Source organism: Triticum aestivum, chromosome 1A, assembly GCF_018294505.1.
Source record: "Triticum aestivum cultivar Chinese Spring chromosome 1A, IWGSC CS RefSeq v2.1, whole genome shotgun sequence".
Taxonomy (NCBI): domain Eukaryota; kingdom Viridiplantae; phylum Streptophyta; class Magnoliopsida; order Poales; family Poaceae; genus Triticum; species Triticum aestivum.
In genome coordinates, this window is record NC_057794.1 from 218,757,428 (window position 1) to 218,771,210 (window position 13,783).

The following is a 13,783-nucleotide window of genomic DNA, read 5'->3' on the forward strand; positions in this document are numbered from 1 at the left end:
ATCCATCATTCCAAGACAAATGTGAGTGGTAGAAAGAGACGAACGAATACCAAATGTACCTTGACCGAAGTTGAAAGTGAACCGATGATCACTCCAATGTAGGACAAGGAAATAGCCCAAATGGTACGAATTCTCGTCGGTTTCTCACACCTACACAAGTAAAAGCTTATGGTGGAGCTTGGTTAGGATGGTCACAATTTTTAATGCGAATGTAAGCAAGATTCAATAATGTCGGAGAAGATTCGCAAGATGCAATGTAACAAGTAGACCAAGCATATACGGTACACGGAAACACACGCGCAAATAGATAAGTGGGGTTGTGCAACCAAGGGTGAGCCAAAATGTGGAATCCACAAAAATGCTCTTGTTGCACAACACTAGAGAGACGCTAGCACGATTGCACGATAGGCGGATACAAGAACTTGTGCACAACGTACTTAGCAAAAATGCAACAACTTCTATCCCAAATATGTTCTATGCAAGGTGTTGCTATGATATGATCCAAGATGATCGAGTATGACAATCTTAATGTTGTATGATGCTATGGTTCTTGCTTAAAAGCTCTTTGCTTGTCTTTCCTCTTTGCTTAAAAGCTTGGTTGGCTCTTTGATGTGTGAGCTCTTTTCTCATGCAATGCTTGACGAACCAAGATAGCAAGTGAGTATGCGATGACAACTTTGTGACACAAGAGATGATACCAATATAGGCAACAATGATGTATGTATGTATGCTATGGGAAGTATGATCACAAATGTGCACAAGTCTCGTTGCCGGCAATACTCAATGGCTAGTCTCGATGGGTAAGCAACGCAAAGGAGTAAGGCTCAAGTGGCTATCAATGTAATGGCAAGAGTGATATGTCCAATACCAAGATGAGGTTACCGGTCTTGCTTCCAGTATGGTGTCAAAATGGTGGCACGAATACCAAGTCGTAGTCGAGGTGGTTGTTGTTGATGACGCGTCCGTGGCGAAAAATGAGCGGCGGTGATGTCAATGTCGAACCGTACGTAGATAGCCAAAACACAAAAGGATATGGTACCGCAACTCAAATTCTCAAAACCAAGTGCGAGCAAAATCATCGGAGTAGGTAGCGGGTAAGTGGTGGTGTGGGTTGGGATATTGGCAAAGTTTGCGGAAAGTCGGTGGTGGTGTAGCGGATGATGTGGTGGAAGGAGCGGTCGTCCGGAAGTGGACAGATGTCCGGTCGCTGGTCGTCCGGTACAGTGATGGTCGTCCGGTGCTTCCTGGGTCGCCGGACGTCCGGTAAAGTGACGGTCGTCCGGTGGGTCGGGGTCAATGCGAAATTTCAGATCCAGGAGGTGGTTTTGGGCGGAATATGGGGATTTTGGGAGGAATTTCGAGGTGGAGATGGTGAGGGGAAAGCTAGATCCACTTGCAACACAACAAATTCACGGATCAAAACCAACAAAACATCATCAAACTCACAAAACACAAGAAATTGTTTTGGGGCTATTTTTGTGGGGATTTTCATATTAGGACGAAAAACAACAAAATCAAGCTACAAAAAGAAGGGGGCTCCGAAATCATGATCAACCTTGCTCTAGATACCAATATGACGTAGGGTAGAGACCCTAATCGCCCGATCTTTCATGAAAGGGGTGGATCCCAGGGAAATTACGAAGAACACGAGGAAGAACGGAAGGAAAACACAAGAGGAAATCAATAAACCGACATGAATAAGTCACACATGGGCTAGATCCTTGAGTACATAGGACGATACACGAATCCATGGACAACTAGGGATGATACACGGTAACCGGTTCTTCTCCGTGAGGTGGTCTTGATGGGGCCGCCCAAGAGGGCGTCTTGATGGTCTTCTCCGCAAGGAGGTCTTGAATCCGCTTGGGGGATCTTCTCCGGTGGAGGCTCGAATCTACGAGGAGAAGGTAACCAAGTGGACGAGCAAAGCTCTCTCACAAATCTGAGCTAAACATTTGCTAACCCTGGCTAGGATGAATGGGGGGGGGGGGTCTATTTATAGTCTAAGTGAAAATGGGGGTGAAGTGAAGGGATACATGGGCCTCGGGCCCGAACACTGTGCGTAGAGAGGTACCGGACGTCCGCTGGGGACCGGTCGTCCGGTGGCTCAGGAGCCGCCAGACGTCCGGTGTCCTCCGGTCGTCCGCTGGTTCCGTTCTATGATGGAGGTGCCAGACGTCCGGTAGCTCCGGACTTCCACTGATGTTGGCTCGGGTGCTGGTGCGCCGGTCGTCCGGTTTGGACCGGACGTCCGCTCATTTGCTTCGGGTGCAGGGGCACTGGTCGTCCGGTCTGGGCCGGACGTCCGCTCGCTGGGGCTCGGCTGATGCTTCACGCGCCGGACGTCCGGTGGCTGGGACTTTTCCTTCAGCCCTCCTTCTTCTCCGTCTTCTCGTCCATTTTCCTCTTCTTCTTGTCCTTGCTCCTTAGCTTCTCCATGGTGCCTGAGTATGCACAAAGTGTCCATATGAGGTAGTAGCCATGCTTCATGTTCATCGAAGTGGAATTGTGAGATGAGAGATGTCACCTCGGTTTCAAGAGCTCTTGCACGTGATCGAGTCATGAGTCCACCGGGCACTTGATGAGACGATGGTAGGTCCATGGGGATGACCTTGGGATGCTCCGCATCAATTGATAGGTCTACAATCGGAGCACATGCGAAAGCTACCGTCACGTTTTGGCACAAGAATGACCGGAACGGCATAAGGGCTCAAACTTTCACGCACATGTCCATGGTCTATGAGATGCTTTACTTGCCTTTGTATTTCTTTTGTTTCATTTGGGTTGACATGGTATGGAGCTTTGTTCGGAAGAGGTGCTCGGGGGATGAGGTCGATTCGGTGCTCAATGCCTCGTAGAGGAGGTAGACCCGGAGGTAGCTCATCGGGAAAAACATCTTGAAATTCCTGCAAAAGAGAAACAACACTAGAGGAAGAGTGTGAGAAGTGTTAGTTTGTGGTGCATTGTCCTTGCACACGAGGACATAGTGTAGGACACTAGATGGGTTCTCACACACTTCTCTCATCTCACGTTTGGTGGCAAATAGAACTAGGTTCTTGTTTTCGCTCATCGTGGAGGCACTCAATTTTGGCTTGTGGCGCTCACTCTCTTTTTGATGGCTCGCTCTCTCACTATGATCTCCACGATGGGTGGCATGCTTGTCGGCGATCACTTGACTTGGCGACATTGGACGGAGGACGTACTCCTTGCCCTTCATCTTGAAGATGTAGTGGTTCGTTCGGCCGTTGTGTACGACTCCTCTATCGAATTGCCATGGCCGCCCAAGGAGAAGATGACAAACGGTCATTGGAACGATGTCGCACTCCAAAGTTTCTTCGTAGGCGTCGATGTTGAAGGAGACTTGTACTCGGTGCTCGAATTGGATAGTGCCGGAGTCACTAAGCCATTGCACATTGTATGGATGTGGATGCTTCGTCTTGGGCAATTGGAGCTTGGAGCAAAGTTCTTCACTTGCGAGATTATGACAACTCCCTCCGTCGATGATGACCTTGACAGATCGTCCATTGACGCCGGCCTTAGTGTGGAATATGTGGTATCGTTGGTCTTCTTCTTGGTGATGTTGGAGAGTTAAGAATTTGGAGACAACAAGTGCGGGACTTGAGTCTTCATCACAAAATACTTGTTCGTCTTCATTGTTCCCTTGGCGGTGCATGGCGACTTGCTCGAGGGCTTCCATTTTGCCTTCGCTCATGGAGTCATAAGTGCCATCGTCGTTGAAGACCATGGTTCGCTTGTTGGTGCACTCGTAGGACTTGTGGCCTCGGCCTCCGCAAGTGAAACACTTGAAGGAACTCGTCTTGACGGTCTCATCGGTTGGGGTTGATGATGATGAAGCTCTCGGCTTGAAGTTGCTCGTAGGAGGATGGCTTGCAGTTGACGAAGCTTTCTTGGAAGTCGACTTGTCGATGTTGGAAGTAGAAGGTCTTGTAGTCGGTGTTGGAGTCGTTGAAGCTTGGTTATTGGAGAAGCCGTAGGACTTGGATGAGAACTTGGCATACTTGAAATCATCTTGCACTTGGCGTTCCTCTTTGGTAGCTTGGTGCACTAGGTCGATAAGATTTGAGTATGGTTGGAAGTCGGCGATCTTCTTGATGGGATGATTGAGTCCATTCAAGAAGCGAGCCATTGTTTGCTCATCAACTTCCGTGACATTGGCTCTTATCATTGCAATCTCCATCTCCTTGTAGTATTCTTCAACACTCTTGGTTCCTTGCTTGAGTTGTTGGAGTTTCTTGAAGAGGTCGCGGTTGTAGTAGGTAGGTACGAGGCGTGCTCTCATGACATCCTTCATTTGCACCCAAGTAGTGATGGGTGGTTCACCTCGTGCCTCTCGGTGCTCGATAACTTGTTCCCACAAAATGAGCACATAGTCTTGGAACTCAAGGGATGCCATCGAGATCTTCTTCACTTCTTCATAATTGTGCAAACGGAAGATCTTGTCAACTTTCAATGCCCATGAAAGGTATTCTTCGGGATTGTTGCTTCCGTTGAACTTGGGCATGGTGAACTTGAGCTTGCCATAACGTTGCTCTTCATTGTGTTGGGGTCGGGGATGATGACGCCCATGTTGTAGATGATTGTTCAACTCGTGGTGCTCTTGGCACGGATGGTTGTTATCCTCATGTTGCTCTTGTCGTGGAGGATTTCCATTGTCTTCATGATGTTGATTAACTTGTTGTTGTTGGCGACCTTGTGGAGGAGCTTGTTGAGCTCGAGGAGGAACTTGCCGATGCACGCGAGCTTGAAATCTTTGTTCTTGAATTTCTTCGTGAAATGCTTCCCCTTGTTCACGGGCTTGTCGGCTTCGGTCGGAATGGCTCGACTCGACTCGTGTAGAGCTTGTTGCGCCGCAAGTGCTTGAGCGTCACGGATTTGTTGTTCTTGACGTTGTTCCTCGGCATCTTGAGCATTTTGGTGTAGACGCGTGCGTTCTTCCTCTTCCTGTTGGTGTTGTCGTTGCCGTTCTCATGCTAGTGCAAAGGCTTCTTGGGTTTGACATCGTCGTTGCTCTTGCGAGTTGGTGTCACGTAGAGGATTGAGGTTTGCGTGATGTTCGTTGCGCGCGGCACGTCGAAGAGTGTTCGAAGACGGTGTACTTGAGCTGGAGAGAGTGAAGTCGGAGTGGCGGCTTGAATGGCTCCGTCTTGAAGTGGAAGACGAGCGGTTGAGCAAAAAAGCACAAATTTCGTCCATCCTTGCGTCATTCTTCTGCTTGTGATCGTCGAGCTTGTGGTCGAAGTAGTCCCTTGTACATTGCTCGGAGAGTCGCAAGTCGGCGGCAAGGTTGTCGATGCGTTCACTCATAGCTTGTTTCTCTTGATGCAAAGCATGTTGTACACCAAAGAGGTGACTCTTGGTGACGAAGGAGTTCATGTCGTCGTCTTGCTCCATGAAGAGTGGGTTGGTACAAGTACTTGGCCTATCCATCATTCCAAGACAAATGTGAGTGGTAGAAAGAGAAGAACGAGTACCAAATGTACCTTGACCGAAGTTGAAAGTGGATCAAGGATCACTCCAATGTAGGACAAGGAAATAGCACAATTGGTACTAGCTATTGTCGGTTTCTCACACCTACACAAGTAAAACCTTATGGTGGAGCTTGGTTAGGATGGTGGCACAAAAATTTGATGCAATTTGTAAGTGAGCTTCAATTATGTTGGAAAAGATTCACAAGATGCTATGTAACAAGTAGACGAAGCATATAAGGTACACAGAAACACACGCGCAAAAAGATAAGTGGGGTTGTGCAACCAAGGGTGAGCCAAAATGTGGAATCCACAAAAATGCTCTTGTTGCACAACAGTAGAGAGATACTAGCACGATAGGTGGATACAAGAACTTGTGCACAACCTACTTAGCAAAAATGCAATGACTTCTATCCCAAATATTTTGTATGCAAGGTGTTGCTATGATATGATCCAAGATGATCGAGTATGACAATCTTAATGTTGTATGATGCTATGGTTCTTGCTTAAAAGCTCTTTGCTTATCTTTCCTCTTTGCTTAAAAGCTTGTTTGGCTCTTTGATGTTGGAGCTCTTTTCTCATGCAATGCTTGACGAACCAAGATAGCAAGTGAGTATGCGATGACAACTTTGTGGCACAAGAGATGATACCAATATAGGCAACAATGATGTATGTATGCTATGGGAAGTATGATCACTAATGTGTACAAGTCTCGTTGCCGGCAATACTCAATGGCTAGTCTCGATGGGTAAGCAACGCAAAGGAGTACGGCTATGATGGCTATCAATGTAATGTCAAGAGTGATATGTCCAATAACAAGATGAGGTTACCGGTCTTGCTTCCAGTATGGTGTAAAAGTGGTGGCATGAATACCACGGTGTAGTCGAGGTGGTCGTTGTTGATGACGCGTCCGTGGCAAAGATAAGCGGCGGTGGTGTCGATGTCGAACCGTACATAAATAGCCAAAACACAAAAGGATACGGTACCGCAACTCAAATTCTCAAACCTCGAAGTGGCAACACGTGTTGGAGTGCGAAACGGGCACAATGGGGGTAGTATGCGGAAGTGGTGATGGTGTATAAGTGGTGGAGGCAAAAATGCCAATCGGATGGGCAGAAACTGGGCGGAATGGTAGTGCCGCTGGAACAGGCGGTAGTACCGCTGGTGATACTTAAGCGGTAGTGCCGCTGGGTGAGGCGTTAGTACCGCTGGTGTCGGAAAAATCGCAAGATCTGGATCGGGGCGAATTTTGGGGCGGAAAAGGATGGTTTCGAGGTCAAAATTCGAGCGATTTCGTGGATGGAAAGAGGAGAAAATTGGGGAGATGCTAGATCCACTTGAAACCAAGCAAATATACGGATCAAATCCAACAAAACTTCATCAGACCAGCAAATCACAAAAAAATTTGGGGCTATTTATTTTGGTGGGGATTTTCGAATTTAGGACAAAAAACAACAAAATAAGGCTAGCAACACAACGGGGAGGCTCCGAAATCGTGATCAACGTGGCTCTTGATACCAAGATGATGTAGGGTAGAGAGCCTAATAACCCGATCTTTCATGAAAGGAGCGGATCCCGGGGAAATCACGAAGAACATGAGGAGGAACGGAGAGGAAACACAACAAGAAACACGAGAGGAAACACTAAACCGACATGAATAAGTCACACATGGGCTAGATCCTCGAGTACATAGGGGTAGATACACGAATCCACGGACAACTAAGGATGATAGACAGTAACTGGTTCTTCTCCGTGAGGAGGTCTTGAATCCACAAGGGGATCTTCCCGTAAAGGGGGCTTGAATCCGCTTGGGAGATCTTCTCCAGTGGAGGCTCGAATCTCCGAGGAGAAGGTAACCAAGTGGATGAGCAAATCTCTCTCACAAATATGAGCTAAACATTTGCTAACCCTAGTACGGGGCTAAGGAACAAGTATATATAGTCTAAATCCATGAAAGGGTAAGTGAGGAGGGGATACATGGGCCCTAGGCCCGTTCTCTGCGCACAGGCAGGGCGGTAGTACCGGGCAACGGGCGGTAGTATCGCTCAAAGCGGTAGTGCTGCTGGTACAGGCGGTAGTACCGGACCCGGGTCATGCGGACACATGGATTTGTCGGGTTGAGCGGCAGTGGAGCGGATGCCCGGTGGCAGTACCGCTTGAAGGGCTTCAGCGGTAGTACCGCTCGCCAGCGGTAGTACCGCTCGTTCTGGTGTGTGCGGCTCCTCTTCAGGCTCTTGACGTCCATCTCGTTCCGTAGCTCCTTCCAGGCTGGTTCCTTGGTACCTAATGACACAAAACATCTCCGTTTGAGGTAGTAACCATGTCTCAAGTGGATCGGAGTGGAATTGTAAGAGGAGAGATGTCACCTCGGTTTCAAGAGCTCTTGCACGTGCTCGTGTCATGGGTCCAAGAGGTGTTGTAGTAGATGTAGTTGGGTCCATGGGGATGGCCTTGGGATGCTCCGCATCATCTCTTGACATGGAGGGTTGTTATCCTCATGTTGCTCTTGTCGTGGAGGATTTCCATTGTCTTCATGCTCTCGATGAACTTGATGGTGTTGGCGAGCTTGTGGAGGATCTTCGCGAGCTCGAAGAGAAACTTGACGATGCACGCGAGCATGAAATCTTTATTCTTGAATTTCTTCGCGATGTGCTTCCTCTTGTTCACGGGCTTGTCGGCTTCGGTCGGCAACGGCTCGACTCGAATCGCGTAGAGCTTGCTGCGCCGCAAGTGCTTGAGCGTCACGGAGTTGTTGTTCTTGACGTTGTGCCTCGGCATCAAGGGAATTTTGGTGTAGACACGCTCACTCTTCCTCTTCATGTTGGCGTTGACGTTGCCGTTCTCGTGCAAGCGCAAAGGCTTCTTGAGTTTGACGTTGTCGGCGCTCTTGAGAGTTGGTGTCTCGTAGGGGATTGAGGATTGCTTAACGGTCGGTGCGCGCGGCTCGACGAAGAGTGTTCGATGTCGGTGTACTTGAGCCGGAGAGGGTGAAGTCGGAGTGGCGGCTTGAACGGCTCCTTCTTGAAGTGGAAGACGAGCGGTTGAGCAACAAGGCACGAATTTCATCCATCCTTGCGTCATTCTCTTGCTTGTGATCGTCGAGCTTGTGGTCGAAGTAGTCCTTTGTATGTTGCTCGGAAAGTCGCAAGTCGGCGGCAAGGTTGTCGATGCGTTCACTCATAGCTTGTTGCTCTTGATGCAAAGCACGTTGTGCACCAAAGAGGTAACTCTTGGTGACGAAGGAGTTCATGTCGTCGTCTTGCTCCATGAAGAGTGGGTTGGTAGAAGTACTTGGCCTATCCATCATTCCAAGACAAATGTGAGTGGTAGAAAGAGAAGAACGAGTACCAAATATACCTTGACCGAAGTTGAAAGTGGATCGAGGATCTAATGAGGACATCAATACCATTGTTACACCCACAACCCCTACTGTTACATATACTGGACCAATTACTAGAGCTCGTGCACGCACATTAAATTACCAGGTACTTTCCTTTCTTGGTAATGATTCTAATGTTCATGACATTATGATGCTGCCTGAATTGGATACATTTGTTTTGCTTACAAATGAAGGGCCTAGCTTGGAGAAGGATGAACATTGGAGCAAGAACACGCATGGAGTTGATGGTATGTGCAAGGGGATCAAGAACGGAGTTACAAGTGATGATTTCAGGACTTTGAAGCCTCCATAAGGAGTGCATGAAGCCTTGGACGAAATATACAAGATGCCACTTCATAATATTCGTCCATAGGCTATTTTAGGTGCTGCGTCACCTTATTAATGGGCCAGGCCCATGTAATTTCGAAATACTTAAGTATAGGCTATTTTTAGAGTCCGTATGTGTGGGGAAACAAGAGTTAGGGTTGGTTTCAGACCCCACCCTCAAGGGCCACGAAATTCCCCCCTCTTCCTCCATATATACAGCCCTTAGGGCGTCGTTTAGACTTTGGGTTTTGTTTAGATTAAAAGTTCGCCATAGCTGCAACTTCGCGTACTTCGTTTGTGTCCAACGACCAGACCAAGACGTCACAGAACCCCACCTTGATCAATAAAGCTTTCATCTTATATTCGCAATATCCCGATTGCAATCTCAATTTCTTACTTGTTCTTCGTTTGCTCGCAGGAAACAGACCCTCGTGGTCAGGTTGATCGTGCTCCGGCGTGGTCAATATACCTCGGAAGTTGGTTTAGCGATTGCTAAGGCGCGACGTCTCGCACGTTCGTAGTCGGATCGTCAAGGTCGACTCCCACAGAAAACGATAGCCACCATCTCATCGAAACATCGGGACACCTTAGCCTCTATCAAGTGGTATCAGATTTCCAGGTTGCTCGGTGAGATTTTACAGTTTTTCGTAGATTAGATCGAGTCTATTCTTCATACCTACAGTCCACGAAAAAGCTAGAAAAAAAATTAGGGTTAGTTCATCATATCCGAACCAATCTGAGCCTTTGCATAATCTTTTTATGGTTTTTGCTTTGTTGAATTTGCGGTTGCATCGTCGTGTCAAGTTGCTGGTCTTAGAGTCTAGTCTTTTAGAGTTTCGAGTTCTAGTCATAAGTTGTCACACCGCCGCCGCACCATCATCATCGCCCATCTACCACTTTTGCTTATCCACCACCGCTCTGAATCCATATCCATATACCACCACCAATCCGTATCCATATACCACCACCAATCTATATCCATATACCACCACCGCTACCATATACCACCACCGCTGCCATATACCACAACCATATATCCACCACCAATCCGAGTTCTTCTCATATTAGGTTTGTTCTTGAGATCAATCTAAATTCTGATTCGTGTTTCCGTGCCTGCGTAGGTCTCGGAAAAAAAAAGAGTCTGGAGACCCCCGGGCAGTTTTTAGGCCAAAATTTTCACGGGCAATTTTTTTTCCCTATCCTATTTTTAGGCTTTTTCGAGTCTTTTGAGCCACGTGCCATCATAGTAATTTTTTGTCGCACTTTTTCGTCGTCGCTGCCCTGATTTCCGAAAAAAAAGTGCAAAAAAAAATTTCGTGCCCATCCTATCAGTTTGACGAGGGAAGAGTTTTGAGACACTCGCCATTATAGTGATTTTTTGCAAAAAAAAGAGGAGCGCCAAAAAAAAGGAGCGCAAAAAAAGAGCGAAAAAAAGAGTTCCAGAGTGTGCTTTTCCCTTATTTACGTGCAGCGCCGTGATTTTGTTAGTGTTCTAGGCTCGCGTCTCTAGCACGGTCTAGCCTAGGACCAACACAGTACCGTCGTTGAGCGTTTATTCAACTTTGCATCTCTGAATTGATTATTGCTGACCCTTTTTGCTACCATACTATAAGCCTTCCCAGCTCCACATATATCTACGTCGTGCGTTTGACTCTCCCTGGCAATCGCTCTATCCAAGCTTTTGAGAGTTTTGACTACAACGGTTGCCGATCACCGCCTGCTGCTTGGTAAGAACTGGTAAGAATTTGAGATTTGCTTGACGGATTTGTGACACCCGCCGCCACCACCACTTGTTAGTAGTCTGTAGGATCATATTCTTGTGTGTTTCTATTGCTGCTAACCATGCCAGGTTCACAAGCCGACGAGACTGACTGGGAGAACTTGACGAACAAGGAGCTTCATGATACGTTTTAGCAAATGATGAGTGGACAGGTGCAAGATGTGATAAACAGATTTGAAGAGGCCATGGAGAAGATAGATGGCATGGAGAAGACGTTTGAAACAAAGCTCGATAACAAGTTTGCTGAATTGCTTTCGCGTTTTCCACCACCACCACCGGCTGCTCCTGCCGCACCTCTGCAACAACAGCAACAACATCGACTACCTCCACATCGGGAAACAGCCCTCCGCCGAGCGAGCCGTGTCCCTCTTCAGTCGGGCCAAACTGCTGGTGCTGCTGTTGATACTTCTGTGGCTCCTACTGCTGATGTGGAGGAGGATGATTATGTGGGAGATTATGAGGATGAGGTTGATCAAAATCAGAACTACGTGCCACCACCAGCACAGCAACCACCAGGTCGTCCACATGCAAATAATGGCAATGGTAGGGCTCACCCTCAGGTACGAGATCATGACCATCTCCCTAAACTAAAATTGAATATTCCACCATTTGAGGGTAGATATGTTCCTGATATATATCTTACTTGGGAGTTAGAAACTGAACAATGATTTACATGTTTACAATATCCCGAGGAGAGACGTGTTCCTGCTGCTGTTTGTGCATTCACTAGTTTTGCATGTGTTTGGTGGTCTGAGCATTGTAGATTATATCCTATTCCGGCTACTTGGGCTGCTTTGAAAACTGCTATGCGTACTCGTTGGGTTCCACCATATTATCAACGTGAATTACTTCAAAAATTGCAGCGCTTAAGACAGGGGAAAAATTCTGTAGAAGAATATTATCAGGAATTACAAACTGGCATGATTAGATGTGGTATTGTTGAGGAGAATGAAGCTATGCTTGCACGTTTTATGGGTGGATTAAATAGAGAGATTCAGACGATTCTAGAGTATAAGGAGTATACTAATATCACTCGTTTATTCCATCTTGCTTGTAAAGCTGAACGTGAAGTGCAGGATCGACAGGCATTGGCGCGGACTAACTTTTCTGCAGGTCGACCTTCATCATGGACACCATGTGCATCATCTACTTCCACACGTTCTGCTACACCGGCGCCTCCGTCGGCTGCCACCTCCAACCGTGATACAATAAAGCAGGCACAATCACCACTATCTGCCAAGAGCACACCTTCTGGGCTTGCAAAGAGCTCTTCTTCATCCATGGCATCAACAGGGCAAACACATGATATTATTTGTCGATGTTGCAAGGGTGGAGGTCATTATGCGAGAGAATGCCCATCTAAGCGTGTGATGATTGTTACTGAGGATGGTGGGTATGAGTCCGCTAGTGACTATGATGAGGAGACTTTAGCTCTTATTACACGTGAAGGACACGGTGGAGACGATTCTGATCATGAGACGCAATGCATGGCTCCTGAAGATGCTGACAGGTATGAATGTTTAGTTGCTCAACGTGTTTTGAGTGTGCAGGTTACACATCTGAGCAAAATCAGAGGCATAATTTGTTCCATAAGGGAGTTGTGAAGGATCGTTATGTTCGCGTGATCATAGATGGAGGGAGCTGCAATAACTTGGCTAGCATGGAGATGGTGGAGAAGCTATCTCTCACCACAAGACCACATCCACATCCTTACTACATCCAATGGTTCAACAACAGCGGCAAGGTTAAGGTAACACGTACTGTTCGTGTGCATTTTAGTATCTCTACATATGCTGATTATGTTGATTGTGATGTGGTACCTATGCAAGCATGTTCCTTATTACTTGGTAGACCATGGCAATTTGATAAAAATTCTGTACACCATGGTAGAAACAATCAGTATACTCTTGTTCATAACGATAAAAATATTACTTTGCTTCCTATGACTCCTGATTCCATTTTGAAAGATGATATTAATAGAGCTAATAAAGCAAAACAGGAGACAAATAAGAGTGAAAATCAGATTGTGGCAAAAGAATTTGAGCACCAAATGAAGCCTAATAATAAACCATCTACTGTTGTTTCTGAAATTAAATTGAAAAGTGCATGTTTACTTGCCACCAAATCTGATATTGATGAGCTAGATTTTAGCAAATCTGTTTGCTATGCTTTTGTGTGCAAAGAGGCATTATTTTCATTCGAGGACGTGCCTTCCTCTTTGCCCCCTGCTGTCACTAACATTTTGCAGGAGTTCGCTGACGTCTTTCCACAAGACGTGCCACCGGGATTACCACCTATTCGAGGGATTGAGCATCAAATTGACTTAATTCCCGGTGCTTCGCTACCCAACCGTGCACCATACCGTACCAATCCAGAGGAGACGAAGGAGATTATGCGTCAAGTACAAGAACTGCTCGACAAAGGTTATATACGCGAATCCCTTAGTCCTTGTGCTGTTCCTATCATTTTAGTGCCGAAAAAGGATGGTACGTCGCGTATGTGCGTTGATTGTAGAGGCATTAATAATATTACTATTCGTTATCGTCATCCTATTCCTAGGCTAGATGATATGCTTGATGAATTGAGTGGCTCTACAATATTCTCCAAAGTTGATTTGCGTAGTGGATACCATCAAATTCGTATGAAATTGGGTGATGAATGGAAAACAGCATTTAAAACTAAGTTTGGATTATATGAGTGGTTAGTCATGCCTTTTGGGTTAACTAATGCACCTAGTACTTTCATGAGGTTAATGAACGAAGTTTTACGTGCTTTCATTGGACGATTTGTGGTAGTTTACTTTGATGACAT